Source organism: Triticum dicoccoides, chromosome 1A (genome assembly GCF_002162155.2).
Source record: "Triticum dicoccoides isolate Atlit2015 ecotype Zavitan chromosome 1A, WEW_v2.0, whole genome shotgun sequence".
Taxonomy (NCBI): domain Eukaryota; kingdom Viridiplantae; phylum Streptophyta; class Magnoliopsida; order Poales; family Poaceae; genus Triticum; species Triticum dicoccoides.
The window spans coordinates 545,657,975-545,675,739 of NC_041380.1; positions in this window are offsets into that span (position 1 = coordinate 545,657,975).

A 17,765-nucleotide genomic window follows, 5' to 3' on the forward strand; every position below is an offset into this window, starting at 1 on the left:
CCCTCCCGTGGCAGCGAGGTCCTAGCGGAAACTAAGGGATATTAAGGCCTCCTTTTAATAGAGTACCGGAACAAAGCATTAGCACATAGTGAATACATGAACTCCTCAAACTACGGTCATCACCGGTAAGTATGCCGATTATTGTCACTTCAGGGTTAGCGGATCATAACACATAATAGGTGACTATAGACTTGCAAGATAGGATCAAGAACTCTCATATATTGATGAAAACATAATAGGTTCAAATCTGAAATCATGGCACTCGGGCCCTAGTGACAAACATTAAGCATAGCAAAGTCATAGCAACATCAATCTCAGAACATAGTGGATACTAGGGATCAAACCCTAACAAAACTAACTCGATTACATGATAGATCCCATCCAACCCATCACCGTCCAACAAGCCTACGATGGAATTACTCACGCACGGCGGTGAGCATCATGAAATTGGTGATGGAGGATGGTTGATGATGACGATGGCGACGGATTCCCCTCTCCGGAGCCCCGAACGGACTCCAGATCAGCCCTCCCGAGAGGTTTTAGGGCTTGGCGGCGGCTTCGTATCGTAAAACGCGATGAATTCTTCTCTCTGAATTTTTTCTCCCTGAAACCAAATATATAGAGTTGGGGTTGAGGTCGGAGGAGCTCTAGGGGGCCCACGAGGTAGGGGGCGCGCCCCCACCCTCGTGGACAGGTGGTGGGCCCCTGGTCTTCATCTTTTGCAAGGATTTTTTATATTTTCCGAATAGATGTTCCGTTAAGTTTCGGATCATTCCGAGAACTTTTGTTTCTGCACATAAATAACACCATGGTAATTCTGCTGAAAACAGTGTCACTCCGGGTTAGTTCCATTCAAATCATGCAAGTTAGAGTCCAAAACAAGGGCAAAAAGTGTTTGGAAAAGTAACTACGACGGAGACATATCATTGGCCACTGTCCAAGACATTGGACTATGGGATGACTTGCGTTGCCGGGATTCGTCGACTCCCTTGCCGGGGGTGCGACACTTGCCAGGACCCAATTCGTCGACTCCCTTGCCGGGAGTGGGTCTACTCGGTCGTGGGCCTTGGCAAGGCTCACGACTTTCTCCCTTACGGACTATATAAGAAGGCTCTGGCCAGTGAAATAACCCAGTTCGGTTCACTGTTCCTCACTCTGTGCTGCCTCCGGTGATCCCATCCCGACCCGCGTGCATGGCTGGTCGGGAGAGCAGGTGCCTCCAAAACCCTGTCATTCGAGATCCTGCCCGGGAGAACGACAATAAGGTTTTTGGGGAGCGTCTCGATGCGACTGCTCCTGATCCATCCCCAACTCCGTTCGCCTCTGCTTCCACTATTTCCTCTGCATCGACACCATGGCCGACGACGCCGCCGCTAAGAAGAAGGCCACAGACGATGCCGAGGCTGCTGCTGCCGCCGTCGCCGCGTTGGCCTGGCCAACCAGAGGGTATGATATGTTCATCCCTCGTTTACTCGTACTTATGCTAGCCGTATGTGTGCTACTCATAGAAGGTTCGATTCTATGTTCTGTACGTGCTAGTATGCTTAGGTATCGCTATGAGATGCATACCTTTTATGCCATGCTTACTGTTTACTCGTGGATAAGTCTAATCGGAAAAGTGCTAATATTTCCAACAATCCAAAAACCTTATTTTAGGCACTTTTCAATTCAAGGCTTTGCTGCTACTCTGAAATCGGAAAAGTTTACCGGGACACATTTTAAGCATTGGTAGACTAGGACCACCTTGTGGCTCACAACGATGAATGTGTTCTGGGTTGGTGGTGTGTTCCTCACAGAAACGAATGCTCCTAAACAGGAGAAGGCGTTTAGGGAGGCAACCACAATCTTTCTGGGAGCAGTTCTGAGTGTGATTGGAGACAAGTTGGTTGACGTCTATATTCATATGGGCATTGCCAAAAACTTGTGGGATGCGCTCGAAGTCAAATTCGACGCAACTGATGCTGGCAGTGAGCTGTATGCCATGGAGTAGTTCCATGATTACAGGATGGTTGATAATCGTTCTGTATTGGACTAGGCTCATGAGATACAGTGCATTGCTAAGGAGCTGGAGCTCCTGAAGTGTGAGTTACCGGACAAGTTTGTCGCGGGTTGCATTATTGCAAAACTCCCTCCTAGTTGGAGGAACTTTGCTACTTCTCTTAAGCACTTGAGACGTGAATTCTCTGTTGAGGATGTCATTGGTCATCTCAGTGTTAAGCAAAACTCGAGAGCAAAGGACTCACACGTGAAAGGGGCAGAGGGTTCTTCTAGCGCCAATGTGGTGCAGAAGAACTTCCACAAGTTCAAGGGAAAGAACTCTGTCTAGCAGAATACTACCTTTAAGAAGAAGGGTAAGAAGAAAGACAAAAAGAGAGATGGCTGCTTTACTTGTGGTTCAGATGAACATTGGGCAAACAAGTGCCCAAACAAGTACAAGAAGCCAGCGCAGGACTCCAAGTTTGTGAATGTCACTCTGAGCAACAATGATGCGGCATCTGGGTATGGTAATCTGTTTACCATACTTTCAGCCTGTCAGTCCACCGATTGGTGGATTGAAACTGGGGCCAATATTCATGTATATGCTGATGTGTCTTTGTTTTCTTCCTACCAGGTCACACGAGATTGTTCCGTCCTGATGGGGAATGGCTCGCATGCTTCTATTCATGGTGTTGGCACGGTAGATCTGAAGTTTACTTCGGGAAAGATCGTGCAACTGAAGAACGTGCAGCATGTCCCCGCCATAAAAAAGAATCTCGTTAGTGGCTCCCTTCTATGTAAAGAAGGGTTTAAGTTAGTATTTGAGTCTAACAAAGTAGTCGTATCTCGATATGGACTATTTGTTGGAAAAGGATATGATTGTCGTGGTTTGTTCCGCCTTTCCCTGGAGGATTTCTGTAATAAAGCCGAGAACCAAATTCATTCTAATGTGAACGAATTTGAGGTTTGGCACTCACGTCTTTGTCACATAAATTTTGGTTGTATGACGCGTCTAGCTAAGATGGATTTAATCTCGAGTTTCACTTTAGCCAAAGGCTCTAAGTGCCATGCGTGTGTACAAGCTAAGCAACCTCGTAAGCCTCACAAGCCCGTGAAGGAGAGACACCTGGCACCTCTAGAGCTCATACATTCAGATCTCTGTGAGATGAATGGTGTGTTGACTAAAGGTGGAAAGAAATACTTAATGACTCTGATTGATGATTCCACTAGATTCTGCTATGTGTATTTGTTAAATACTAAGGATGAGGCTCTACACTACTTTAAAGTCTATAAGTCTAAAGTTGAGAACCAACTTGAGAAGAAAATAAAAACGAGTCCTGTCTGATCGTGGTGGAGAGTACTTTTCTAATGAGTTTGATTTATTTTGTGCGGAACATGGTATTATTCATGAGACGACGCCTCCCTACTCACCCCAGTCAAACGGGGTTGCCGAACGGAAAAACCGTACTCTAACTGATTTGGTTAACGCCATGTTAGATACATTGGGTTTATCCAAGGCATGGTGGGGGGAGGCTGTATTGACATCTTGTCATGTCCTAAATAAAGTTCCCACAAAGGATAATGAGACTACTCCCTATGAGCAATGGGAAAAGAAAAGAACTACACTCTCTTACTTGCGCACTTGGGGCTGCTTGGCGAAAGTCAACATGCCGATAATCAAAAAGCTCAAGTTGGGACCAAAGATCGTGGACTGTGTTTTTCTTGTCTATGCCAAGCATAGCATTGGCTATAGATTTCTAGTGGTGAAATCCGAGGTACCTGACTAGAAGGTCGGTACAATTATAGAGTCTAGGGATGCTACATTCTTTGAGGATATTTTCCCCATGAGAGATATGCAAAGCAATTCTAGACGGGAATCTGATGAGACTCCTGAACCTGCTATTCCGATGGAATATTATGAACATAAAAGTGATAAGAGTTCCACGGAGGATGACGAGGAAACTCATGTTAGGAGCAAGAGACAGAGGACTGTCAAAGTCCTTTGGTGATGATTTCCTCATGTACCTCGTGGATGATGATATTGCCAGCTCCATTTCAGAAGCTTATGCATCTCCGGATGCTGACTACTGGAAGGATGCGGTCCGTAGTGAGATGGATTCCATCTTGGCAAACGGGACATGGGAGATCACTGATCATCCTTATGGTTATCGACCATTAGGATGTAAGTGGGTGTTCAAAAGGAAGCTTAGGGCATCTCCAGCCGTTCGGCCCCCCAGGGCGCCTAAATAGAGCGGCATGGGGCCGTGCCGGTGCTAGTTCGGCCCCTGGGGGCGACCTAGCTCCTAGTCACGCCCCCAAGCGCTGGCCCCAGGATGCGGGAAATTTGAACTAGGTCGTTCCCGCTCACAAAAGACGCCACAAATCCTGCGATCGGACGTAGTCTGGCGTTACAAAAAAATAGAGCGCCGCACGCCGCAAGTTCGCGTGCGCAACGAATCACTCGGCGGGGTCGGCTCTAGGCGTTGGCGGAGTCGGCGTGCGCGGGCTCGGCGGTGTCGGAGCTGCTTCGGTGCTGGGCTGTGTCGGCGCGGCTTCGGTACTGCTAGACGGCGATGTAGAGGCATCGTTCAGGCTTGGCGTCCATGTGGCTGTGGGCGCGAGAGTTGGCGTCGTTGGCGTCGTCGGCGTTGCCGTCTGCATCTGGTTCAGGATGAGGCCGCGCTCCGCCATGTACCACGCCCTGAGCTGCTCGTCATTGCTCTGGAGCATGTCCGCCCCGCCCATCAGAAAAGCCATGTTGGTGTTCCTCTTCTTCGCGGCGACGTTCGCTCGGAGCAGGTCGACGTTGGTCCGGAGCAGGTCGAGCTTGATGGCGCTGTTCGTCATCAGCGATAACCACCACGCCTCGGTCTTCTCTTCACGTAGGACGGCCCGGGCCTGGGCGTCGGCGAGGCAATGCTCGATGGACTCCTGCACTCGCGCGGTTGCCGCGTCGGCGTTTTTCCCGTTCTTTGCCAATTTGTGGCCGTCCGGCCGCCCCTCTGACGCGCCCGGAGTCGTCGCGTCCGGCTTGTATGTCTCCTTGGCCTTGTCGAGGGTACGTCAGACTTCCGCCCACTTCTCGCACTTGTCAATGCGCTTGTAGACGTGGAGGAACTTGAAGTCGGCGTCGAGGTTGTCGCGCCGATACATGGTGAACATGCACAACAACTGCGCGGAGGAACAAACAGTTGGCAGGCGGCGGGCGTAGATGACGTAGAGATGCGGGCGAACGGCGTGCGTACCGGATCCTCAATGCTGGCGCCGCTCTCCGAGCGAGCCGCGACCTCCTCGACGATTCCATGCCATTTGTTGCACGCCCCCTGGATACGCCCCCAATGGTTCGCCATCGCCTTGGAGCCGCGCTGCATGTAGACGCCTTTGAAGTAGGGGTCGACGAGCTTCCGCTCGTCGAACTCGGCCTTGATGCGGTCCCAGTATGTCTTGAAGCTCTGGTTCGTGCCGGTGGTCGGGTCGAGGCAGACGACTTTCCATGCTTCGGCGAGGCATTCCTCCTCCTTGGACATCCACTTGATGCGCGGTTCGCCTGGCCTAGCCGCCCGCTTCTTCTTCTGGCGGCCCTTCGTCGGATCAGGAGCTGGCTCCTCCTCCTCCTCCTCCTCGTCCTCGGGTTCCTGCGCTTCGTGCACGTCCTCGCTGTAGACGTAGCCGAGCTCGGCCTCCATGTCGCCGTTGAGATCCACTACCTCGTCCTGGGTGGCGAACCCGGGAGACGAGGCGACCACGGTCGATCTTGTCGCGATGATGTTGTCCATGTCGGCTCCTGTGTCGTTAGTGTCGCCGAGGTGCGAGAAGGGCAGCGGTCCACGGCGGAGATGGGGCGTCGGTGTGGACGCGTAGGCGGGCGGCGAGTAGTTGTATGGAGGGTACTGCACGCCGATGAAGGCGGGCGAGGGTGTGCACGTCGCGGGGTGGCCATTGGGGAAGGTCATGTTTGGGTTGAACCCACCGTGCGCGTCGCCGTCAGTGTAGCCGGGCGACGATGATCCCCATGGAGATCCAACGCCTTGCTGTCCCCAGGGCGCGTACTGGGCGTGGCTGACGACGGATGGATTCATCATCCCCGCGTGGTCGACCAATGAGGAGGACGCCGCCGCGCGCGCCGCGTTGTCACGGGCCTTCTTGGCGATGGCCCTGTTCCGCCGGTCGGCGGTGACTGCGTCACGTCACTGAACTTCCACCCTCCACTCGGCGTTCGACATGCCCGGTGGCTTCAATGGCGGCACCCTCGGCTTCCTCTGCTTCGGCTGGGCCACGGTGCCAGTCGTGGTTGCCGCCGCGCGCGGCATGGCGTACTTCTTCGGTGGCATGGTGGCGACTGGAAGGCGAGCGGGAGGGGGTTTGGCGGGAGAAAGGGAGGGAATGGCGGGAGGAAGGCGAGCGAGCAGGAGGGATGCGAGGGAAAAGCATCAAGAAACAGCGGGAAAAGGCCCTCGGGTCGCCGCCAGGGCGGACCCACGCGCCTTTTTCGCTTATGCCGGCTCCCCAAGCACCCCCAGGGCGCCGGGTTTGGCCTGGGTCCGCCGGCACCAGTTTGGGCCCGAGCCGGCGGAAAACGGGCTTCTAGGGGCGCGACTGGGCCGTTTTTTTGGCGCCGGCGCGGCAAAAACGCCTGGGGAGGGCCTGTTGGGGGCGCGGCTAGAGATGCCCTTAGGCCCGATGGTATTGTTGAGAATTACAAGGCTAGGCTTGTGGCCAAGGGTTATACCCAGAAAGAAGAAGAGGATTTCTTTGACACTTATTCACCTGTGGCTAGACTGACAACCATTCGAGTGGTACTCGCTTTGGCTGCCTCGCATGGTCTTCTCGTTCATCAGATGGACATTAAGACGACTTTCCTTAACGGAGAGCTAGACAAGGAAATTTACATGCAACAGCCTGATGGCTTTGTAGTAAATGGTCAGGAAAGAAAGGTGTGTAAGCTAGTGAAATCTCTGTATGGCCTGAAACAAGCGCCTAAGCAATGGCATGACAAGTTCAACACTACTCTCACATCTGCTGGCTTTGTTGTGAACAAAGCTGACAAATGTGTATACTATCGCTATGGTGGGGGCGAAGGTGTTATACTGTGTCTGTATGTCGATGACATACTGATATTTGGGACCCACCTCAAGGTCATTGAGGAGGTCCAGTCTTTTCTATCTCACAACTTTGAGAAGAAGGACCTGGGTGTGGCTGATGTTATCCTGAACATCAAGCTACTGAGAAATTATGAGGGTGGAATTACACTTTTGCAATCCCACTATGTTGAGAAGATTTTGAGCCGTTTTGGATATTCAGACTGCAAAACTTCTGCAACACCATATGATCCTAGCGTGCGGATTCGAAAGTTCTAAGGCACAACTGTAGATCAGTTGAGATACTCTGAAGTGGTTGGTTCACTGATGTACCTAGCATGTGCTACTCGTCCCACTACAAAAAATACACTTCCGTGATGATACGTGTTTGTCACAGTAGGTCGCGTTTTTTGTCATGCATGTACATCCATGACAAATTTATGACAACATCAAGATAGTCATACCTGTGCTGTCGTAGAAGTGTTCCATGACATTACCAAAATTATCATCACAGAAGTGTCCACTTCCATGACGATAAATCGCACGTCACAGAAGTGCTTTCGTCAAGGGTGACCGACACGTGGCATCCACCGTAACGGAACGCCGTTAAGCTATCGGGCCGGGTTTTGGATCCGATAACCCGTTAACAGCCTCGACCAATGGGAAATTTCCACATGTAAAATTCTTATTGGCCGGACGAAACACGTGTCAGCTCGTCAGTGGGTCAGATAGGTGCCTATGATATGTCGACACGTGCCATGGCCCACCACTGGCCCATTTAGCTTACAAAGCTGGCCCGTTTGACTTGGTCAAAAGTTAACGGGCTGGCCCATGAAAAGCCTGTTAACGGTCTCTTCGTAAATAGCCCATTTTATGACCCGTTAACTCACGGCCCATTAGGCCCTAAAGGAAATCGGCCCAACAATGTCATGTGGGCCGTCGAATATAACACCAGCCCATTTCACTTTTGGCCCATGTATGGCCCACGACGTCTTTCGGCCCATATGAGGCCTTCGTATCTTTCGGCCCTTTACAGGCCCACGGTGACTCTAGCCCATAATGAACAGTAATTTTCTTTATACCTGTTAACGGCCCGTGATTTACATGGGCTGTTTCAAGCCCGTGTTAGCTTTTGACCTATTGACAGCCCATACGTTCTTGGGCTCCTTTTCGGCCCTCGATTACTTTCGGCCCGTTATTGGCATGTTCCCCTAATGGACCAAATTCGGCCCATGGCAAGAGTCAGCCCGTTATTGGCCTGTTCCCCTAATGGGCCAAATTCGACCCATGACAAGAGTCAACTTGTTACTGGCCTGTTACCCTAATGGGCCAAATTCGGCCCATGGCAAGAGTCGGCCCATTTCTGGCCTGTTAACCCGTTGTGCCGTTTCCAGCCCGTCCTATATTCTGGCCCATTAACAACCCGTTATGCCTGTGACAGAATTAAGCCGTTGCTATCCTACGGCCTGTAAACGGCCTGTTATCGTGCTGGGCCGATACCAATTACGCCCGATTACGGCCCATGTAGACCCATTTATCCGACGACCCAAGGCCCACCGTTTACATGCCCATTTATCGATGGCCCGTAGGAGACCCATGGATCCTACGGCCCGTATATGGCCCATGGTAGTTGCGGCCACTAGCAAACCAGGGAAAAAGAAGACTAGGAAATAAATAAGGCCAAAACTAACGCTAGGCTATTAAGGCGATTGCACAGATTACATCCACTCGGCATCAAAGATCGCCACCAATGCAAATATAGGGAACACCCTACACTATACAAAAATGGCTTGCTGTTTTCTTCAGCTGGTGGCTGCATGTTAAGAATAAATTTTGTATCGCACCAAAACAACTTACAACTATATAACAAAAGGAAGGTTGGCATAAAACTTAACAGTCTAGCAGATAAATGCACCACCAGAAGTTCAGAAGCTCAGTTCATTTGACCTGACTGTTATGTTTTCATGTTGTATTGTTTGATGGAGCATGATAACCCTCGCCTTCATTTCCCCTAGGCTCCTGAACAACATAGCAAATGTCTGATAGTCTAGTTTCAAAACCATGCATATCTTGACGACATTGAGCAATGTTTCTCCTTGTTTCACAAAGGGTCTCTGTTAGGGAATGGACTTGTGTCTGGAGCGCAGATACAACATTGCTGTGAGCTTGCATATCTTGATCATGAGGCAGTTTGGACGATATTGCCTTAACAACCAACCCAATATTACGCAGGAACGTGCTTTTGGCACTGTTAGTGGACAGGTACTGACCCACTGCAGCAAGAGCTGACATTGCAGTTATAGTTGCCTCGCCACCTTCAGAAGGTGGCGGTTCCATCATTTTTTCATAGCTCGCTGAAAAGTTGAGGTTTTACATTAGTAGTACCAGAACAGAAGATATTAAGGAGGCAACAAAACCAAACAAAATAGCTTTGGTATATATACAGAACTTATTCTGGTGAACCCATGTAAAATATTAGTTGTATTTTATTGCAAAGTACATAATAAAACCAGGTTCCGAACATATGACCATGTACCATCGCTAATGTATTGTCTATTTCTTCATATTGTATTGAGGGCTAAGGATAAAGAGACGAAGTTTATAATACAGTAAGCATAGTATGACATCATTCATATCACAAAACAACTGAGAACAGACAAACAAGCAATTGTAACGTTGTGTGGGCAAGTCCAGCATGGAACTAGATTACGGGTCAAGATCAAAGTAACATCACTCCTCTCTTTTAAACCTTGTAAGGTGCAATGATACGCTAAGACAATTGTGTATAAAATTGAAAAGAGTAATAGACATTGGCTGCAAACCATGCAGTTCAAGGCACAAGTCAGAGTAAGTAGTAGTTAAAAGGCATGAGGATTAAGGACTTACAACAGCGGCTTTGACTGGTGTAGTCATGCCCTTATTCTTGCTGGTGTGACAGCCCTTGAAGATTTCCACAGCATTTGGTTCAGGTACTTTTTGGTCCTTGCGGGCTTTCCTATGCATTTCGAAGAAGTCAATATAGATCTAATAATATGGTACAGCGAAAAGAGTGAAACTGCAGCTAATTACAAGAGCCTCGCAGTGTGCAATATAGCTACGAGATCCTGTCATCTGTTGGAATTTCACTTTCGTACGGTTGGCCTTGTTCTTTGAACAGTTCACCTACAAGAAGATAGATTTGTGTGGCACATGCGTAAATAGGACTTCAACATGTGATCTGATCACATATATATATATAAAATGTACCTGATACTTCGGATCAGACCAGTGTTTAACAAGGCCCCTCCAGTCTTCATCCGATATGTTTTCCACTGGAGATGTTTGGGAAAGTTCATTGTTAGTCTTGCCTTCAAAGTGAGTTTTCCTCAAGTTATACCGATACTGTCGCAGAGCAGACTTGAAAACATGGGTGCAAGCTTGTCTGGTTGCATCATCTTGGCTATCCAACTTGAAGCTCATCTGTTGAAAATTATGGGAGTCTCATTATCAGCAACCTAGAAAGTATGGACAGAGCAAGACGATATTACTAGTTTCCATACATAACCATACTTATAGATAAATGGTCGAGGAAGGTGTTGAACTGGGTTTTGTCTTTGTCATTCTTGTACTGAATCCATGTTGGGAGGATACGTACATGACACCTAACGGCAACCGCTGCCTCTGATACTAACTTGGCTGACTCTGTAGCATCACGTGGCCTTTTTAAACCTTCCTCAAAACGGATCTCCATTCTTCCTCCTCTAGATTTAGTTAACCTATCGAGCATTATCCCTGATGTTTGTTTCCTCTTGCGCCTACGTGCTAGTCCAACAACGAACATAGGAAGTGTTAGTGTACATCAAACTGTGAGACTACATATAAAGAAGCATGCAACTATAACTTGACTCCAGCAACTACCTTCTTACTGTTGAAGCTCACAAGGTTCATCTGATATTGCCAACTCGTCTTGTGTCAAGAGTGCTTGGGAAGTAGTGTCAGGTGGCAAGGGAGCTTGGGAACGTGCTACTAGCTCAGTTGACGCACGAGTAAGTCGTGCAGCTGATAGTACTGTGGTAGGTGTTGCAAGAACTAGGGTTGTCTCTACTTGTTTGGTGGCAACTATTTGTTTATGTTTGGCTTTTTTTGCAACTCGTGTAGCATGGGGTGCCGTGTTTGTAGAATTTTCCGCTAGACTTTGACCTTCTATTGCACCATCAGTACCAGCAGAATCTGCAAGATTCATCCGCTTCTCATTCCCTGCCATTCTATGTTTCTTCCTCTTTCTCTGTGCCATGTTAAGTCAAGCCAACAAGAAAAATGAATAACAATTTAGTTCCTCAGAACAAATTGATGCGTCATGCAGATGAACTGAACTTTGATGTTAGACAACCACATGATAGGAGGATGTAATATGTATGTAAAACAGGATGGAAGAGATAACCAGAACTATGATGTGTAAACTAAGAAGAAGACATTTCACCAAATTAGAAGCAATGCAATGGAAGGTAGACGCCATATGAAAGATGCTACAAATATCGCTCTGCCAAGTTAACAATGTCTCATCATAAATGACGTTTAAACAAATGTGAAGCAGTACAAGAAATAAATCATATGCAAGATGCAAACAACATCACACTACCGTGTTAGAGGTCTCTCGTCATTAGTGCCATTGCATATTCACAGCATTGCATATTCACAACTTATGATGTGTAAACTAAGGAGAAGACATTTAAACAAATTAGAAGCAATGAAAGCTAGACACCATATGAAAGATGCAACGAATATCACTCTACCAAGTTAAAAATGTCTCGTCATAAGTGTCATTTCAACAAATTAGTAGTACAAGCTAGAAAAGAACGTGAGATGTAACCTATATCACACTCCAAAGTCAAACGTGTCTTATGATAAGTGATTGTTGCAGGTTACACAACAATAGTAATTTGACGTAAGAACATGGTGTGATAGATAGATATTGTATGTTCTAGATACAGGAACACACGTCTTATTCAAGTATAATGTGTAAAGTAAGCAGCTGGAATTCAACAAAATTAGAAGCAATACAAGCTAGACATCACACATAACATGCAACCACATATAACAGTGCCAAGTTAGAGGGAGCACTGGTGATGCTGCACTAGGGGAGACGTGCTCATCATAAACACAGCTTTGGTGAGTGTCTATGCATGTGTTGTCTTGGAAATCATCTTGGGGGTGTGGAGGAGTAGAAACTATAGAGGCCCTCCTTTCGGAACGAGCACCTTTATCCGCCGCCTTGCTAACTTCCTTCCGCTTTATTGATTTTGAATTGTCAAGTAAAACCGACAAGAAAAAGCAATAAAATTCTCTCTTCAGAACTCATTCATGCATGATACTGATAATCACTACTTTGATGTAAGGCAAACACATGATACCAGGATGGAATATATATGTACGAAAAATAGGATGGCATGGCATGTTCACAACTGTTTGTGTAAACTAAGCAGAAACCATTCCAGCAAATAAGAAGCAATGCAAGCTAGACACCACATGAAAGATGTAACCAATATGACTCTTCCAAGTTAAAAGCGTCCCATCATAAATGGAATTTCAACAAATTAGAAGCAGCATATGCTATAGATCATATGAAAGATGCAACTAATATCGCATTGCATATACTAAAGGTGTCTCGTCATGTTGATTGATGTGGGATACAAAAAAAACAATAGTTTTATGTAAGGACATGCTTAATAGATAGCTGTACTATGTACTAAATATAGGAAGGCATGTCACATTAACATGTATAATGTATAAGCTAAGCAGACTAGCACATGCAGTTTAACCAGATTGGAAGAATTACAATCTAGACACCATATGCAACATGCAACCACATATCATGCTGCCAAGTTAGAGCAAGCACCTGCGATGCTAGTGTAGGGGAAATGCTGTAATCAACTATAGAGCTACGTTCACTATCTTCATCTAGCATTTCTGTTTCTTGAGAATCATGTCGGGAGGCTGACGCTACATTCTTTAAATGAGTAGTCCCCTTGCCTGCCTGCCTCGTCATAAGTGTTTGATGAGGGATACACAAGAACATTAGTTTGAGGTAAGAACATGGTTAATACACAGATGTACTAGTATGTACCAAAAACAGAAAGGCATGTCATATTCAAAGGTATAATGTGTAAGCTAAGCAGATGCAATTTAACCAAATTGGAAGCAATACAAGCTAGACATCCGGCTGGAGTGGTGAGCATGATCATCTAGGACCTGAGAGCCTGGTGGGAAGCGGGCTGCTTCGCCATCATCGCAGCTTTTTAGTTGGCTTCTAGGTGATGCCTATCTTTGCTGGGCTTGTCACTGGCTCGGCCAGTGCCCTGACTAGCTATTTGTCTTTTGGTGCTCACGGGATGGTGGTTCATGTAAAGAAATAGCTTTCCTTATCTTACCGACTTCGGCCTTTCGAATACAAACTAGACACCATATGGAACATGCAACCACATATGACACCGCGAAGTTAAAGCAAGCACATGGGATGGTGGTTCATTGCGAGCGAGGTCATCAACTCTAGAGCTACGTTTACCATCTCCATCTGCTGACACTGCACCCTTTATAGCGCTGTAACGTGTCTTGCCTACCCGCATACGAAGCTGGAGCGACTTCTCTCTTTTCTTTTTGGCTTCTCTCATGGCAGCAGAGTCTGAAATACCCTTGCATAAAAACACAATAGTGAGAGTAAGGGTGAAGTTTGTGCAGAACTAGTGCACTGTAAAAGTAGCAGATAGCAGGTGGCTGAAAAATAAATGACAGGAGACATATGATAGCTCTACAACATTGCATGGCAAACAAAATTAGATTCTACTCCGTATGATTTTGTAATATATGAGCACAGGAAATGCATGTACTCCTCTAGCACACCACCACATGTGGTCATATCTAAGATAACAGTCGACTAAAAATAAATAGGTCAGTCAATTTTTTTAATGAACCGTCCGATCTATAAGGAATGGGCAGATGGCCTTTGCCTACCTCCCGCCAGTCACTGTTGACGATCTTTCTCGAACCGCCAGCGACCACCGGCCCAGACCCCTGCCTCCGTCGCCCCGCCCTCCCATCGACCTCACACCACCGCCGTGCTTGGCAGCGCCCCCAGGCCATCCCTTTAATCCCGGCCGACTTCCAGACGGGCGCCAGTAGCTCTAGGCCGCACACGCCCCTAAGATAAACACAAAGGCGCCGCTTCCCCGGCGTAATAGGCGTACTAGCGCCTATTACGCTGGGGAATGCTTCCGTTAATTGGGAATCAACTGGCCAAAAATTGAAATTCAGGGGGGCGACGAACCTCTAGCTAAGGTGAAATAGTATATGAGGAGAAACCTTGTGCATCGCGAGTTACTAGGAACATCTAGTATCAAGAAGAAGCGATCAACTAGTGCCTTCTGTGGGATGAATACCGTGCAAGCAAAGACGTAAGATTTGCACGAATAAGGGAAGAGGAGTACCTTTTTCGGTTACCGGTGTGGTCACCTCCACATGTCGTGCCGGTCTTCTTCTTTTTACCGGGGAAACCGATCTTCTGGAGGGTGCAGGCTTGGACGAACCCATGGCCAAATTGTTGACTGTGTTGCCGTGGCCGTATGTCGGCAGGGGGAAGCAGATCTGAGGCGGCGAAGGGCGGCGCAGCAGGAACAACTCCGGTGCGGTGGAGGGCGGCGAGGTTGGAGCGGCAGGGGTGAGGCGCAGGACGGCGTGGTTGAACTGGCTCGGATACGGACGGCTCGGCCTCGGCTTCAACTACTAGCCGTGGAGGGCGTTGTGGTTGAGGTTGCGGTGGACGACGACGTTGGGGTATCGGCTCCGGCATGATGGAGGAGGGCGGCGGTTGATGGGTGGGATGGGGTGGCGGACGGAGGACGTCGGAGTTTCGCGGCTGGTGGAGAGGTAGTTTTGGCGCCCACGGAGTATGAATGGGGAATCAGACGGGTGGGGGGGGACCATGTTTCGGTCTGGGACGCGCTTGTTTTTGGCTTTTTTGAACAGAAGATGGGACGCGCTTGTTTTTGGCTTTTTTGAATAGAAGATGGGACACGCTTGTTTGAAATTTGGGGAAAGTACAAACTTTGCCCCCCTCTTAAATTTCGGACCTACTGCAGGTCGGGGGTAGGATGGTAATCCCAGTTGTCCCAAATAGTGGGCGGGAGCGATTTCAGCCGCGTGCATGTGTGCTTAGGCGGCCATTGTGTATGAATGTTTTTCGGATGCGGTTGCGTGGCGTCTAGATGAAGCTACAAACCTACCCCGGTTTAGACCTTTGGACGTCGGGCCGGTAGGTTTCACGGGTCGGAGTTATTAGAAAAGTAATTTCCTTGTACTACCAAACATTGGTCTCACGCGGTTTCGGGCGAGTAGAGACTCTTTTGGCGCTTCGTTCGAAATTTTGAAACACAAGCATTCACGTTTAGAGTACTCTTGAGCTATGAGGATTGACCTAAATAGACAACGTTATATTTGACCTTGTATGTTTGAAAACCTCATTAAATTATCCGCTTCTTTTTGAAATTTTGACACTTGAAAATCCTATAACTACGATTATTTTGGAATGGAGGAGCTAAATTTGAATCTATTTTGTACACGACTACATATGCTATTATGTACAAAATCAGAGCAAAGATTGGTGCCCCCATAATTTAGATATGGTTTACAAATGCCATGATATCAAATTCAAATAATTGAATGGACTTCATGTTGAATTCGATTTTTTTAAACCACCTTAAGTTGAATTCAAATGTATGCTAGTTCATAGGTATCTATTTATAATGTCCATTGTGTAACTTTCGTATGTATAATGTGCTTTACACACACAACATGAATTATACTCACGTTTATATTCGATTGCTAAAGCGGTGCATTGTCTGGAGTTCAAAATACTAACTATGTGGATCAATTGTGTCGAATAATAACATAGACATGCTCAAATTCGATAGAATCTAGATGTTTGATGGATCAATGACCGCTCCTTATGTGAATTGCAAATATCATGATCCCATCCTAATATTTGGATACAATTTATATCTTTAATCAATGTGTAGAGCAGTCTTTTATGTGTAGTTTCACTCTCCATAGGTGGTCTCTCACACATGCTCACACACTCTCTCCCGAGGTGTCTTTCTTGCACACATGCTCTAGATATAACCCCCCTCCCTCTCGTAACCATTTACAACTGTTTCCACTAACCTTTATCACAAGCACTCTTCCTCTCGCAAACATACACACGCACAATCCTCATCGACCCTTTCTATATACATGGACCTGCCTACGTGTCTCATGTACGCACATTATCTTTACGCCTGTCTCTCACGCATTGTCTCACACCTCTCTTCCTAATCGACAAGTATGATTCTAGCAAAGCATTCTGTAGGATGCCCCTTAAAGTTAGGTTGGATGAATAGTAATATCAGAGATAAAGGGGTTACCTTAGTCCGAGAACCTAGGGTCACAAATCCTAGCTGGCTTTGTCAGTGGACACAGAGTCCTTCATAATTCTGCTATCTTTGTCTTGTACGACTAGTCATCCATGGGTCTTCCTAAATGCGTCACGGGCCGACCAATGTGGCGCAGGAAGGAACCGAACCAAGGGCCTCACCTCGACCCACCGGACCTCACGCGGTGAAACACCCTCTGCCCCCACGTCTCATTATCTTCTCACACCCACACATACCAACACAAACACCACACACACAGAAAATTTCTCCTGGTGCCTCTGTTCCCTCCCCCCTTGCATATACACACTCAAGGGAATGGAATCTCTTGTCGTGACGTCATATTCCTCTCTCTCTCTCTAGACCACTCTCATTTCTCGTGCTATCTCTCCCACGCCCCCCCCGTCGGCCCCTCTATCCATGCCTCTCTCAAATACATAATACGCACATACCTCTCTAGGCCTCGCCAAATGCATCAACTACACATTCACACATGTTACATCACGTACCCCATTGATCTAAAAAGCCCTCTCTTCACGTTTATTTCGCATACAACATTCCTTTTGAATAAAGTGTGGCTAAAAAATTATTTTAGAGTTTCTACATATATACAACATTACAAAGTTATATGGAGGAGTATGAACGCTAATTTGCATTGCATGGTGCCCACAATGATATTTATTCCGCACTGTGAATTTGTATATTTTTATACTATATACAAAGTTAGTCATAATAAAGAGAAACGAATAGCATCTCTCTCTCCTTGCATACCCCCCCTGTACGCCCCTTTCACGTATGCACACAAAACTATCTCTAGGTCCTTTAAAAATAAGCCCCCAGAAAATTCACGCATGTTTCATCTTTCTCTCGCGATATATGCAATGACGATCATTGTATTTGAAGCGAAAGCACGATACGTACATTGGAGTTCAGAATCCACTCATTACGGTCGCCATTTACGTTTAGTGGTTATTATACAGTCACGGGCTCACCGTACAACTCTGTATTTTCTCATGACATGACTAGTTGACCAGTTAAACGCTCCATGTGGCACCTCTAGTGTTGCATCACATTATCTCACTACCATCGTGCCCACCCGTCGACTTGTATCTACTCTACATCTACACTCTTATAAAATACATAAAATACACTCTTATAAAAAACAGAGTTGGTGATGATGGTGTGCCTGCCATCCTGCAATATAGGCCGTCCGATTTATATCTGATGGATAGGAAAGAAACTATGGCAATTTTGCAAAAAGGTACCCACACAC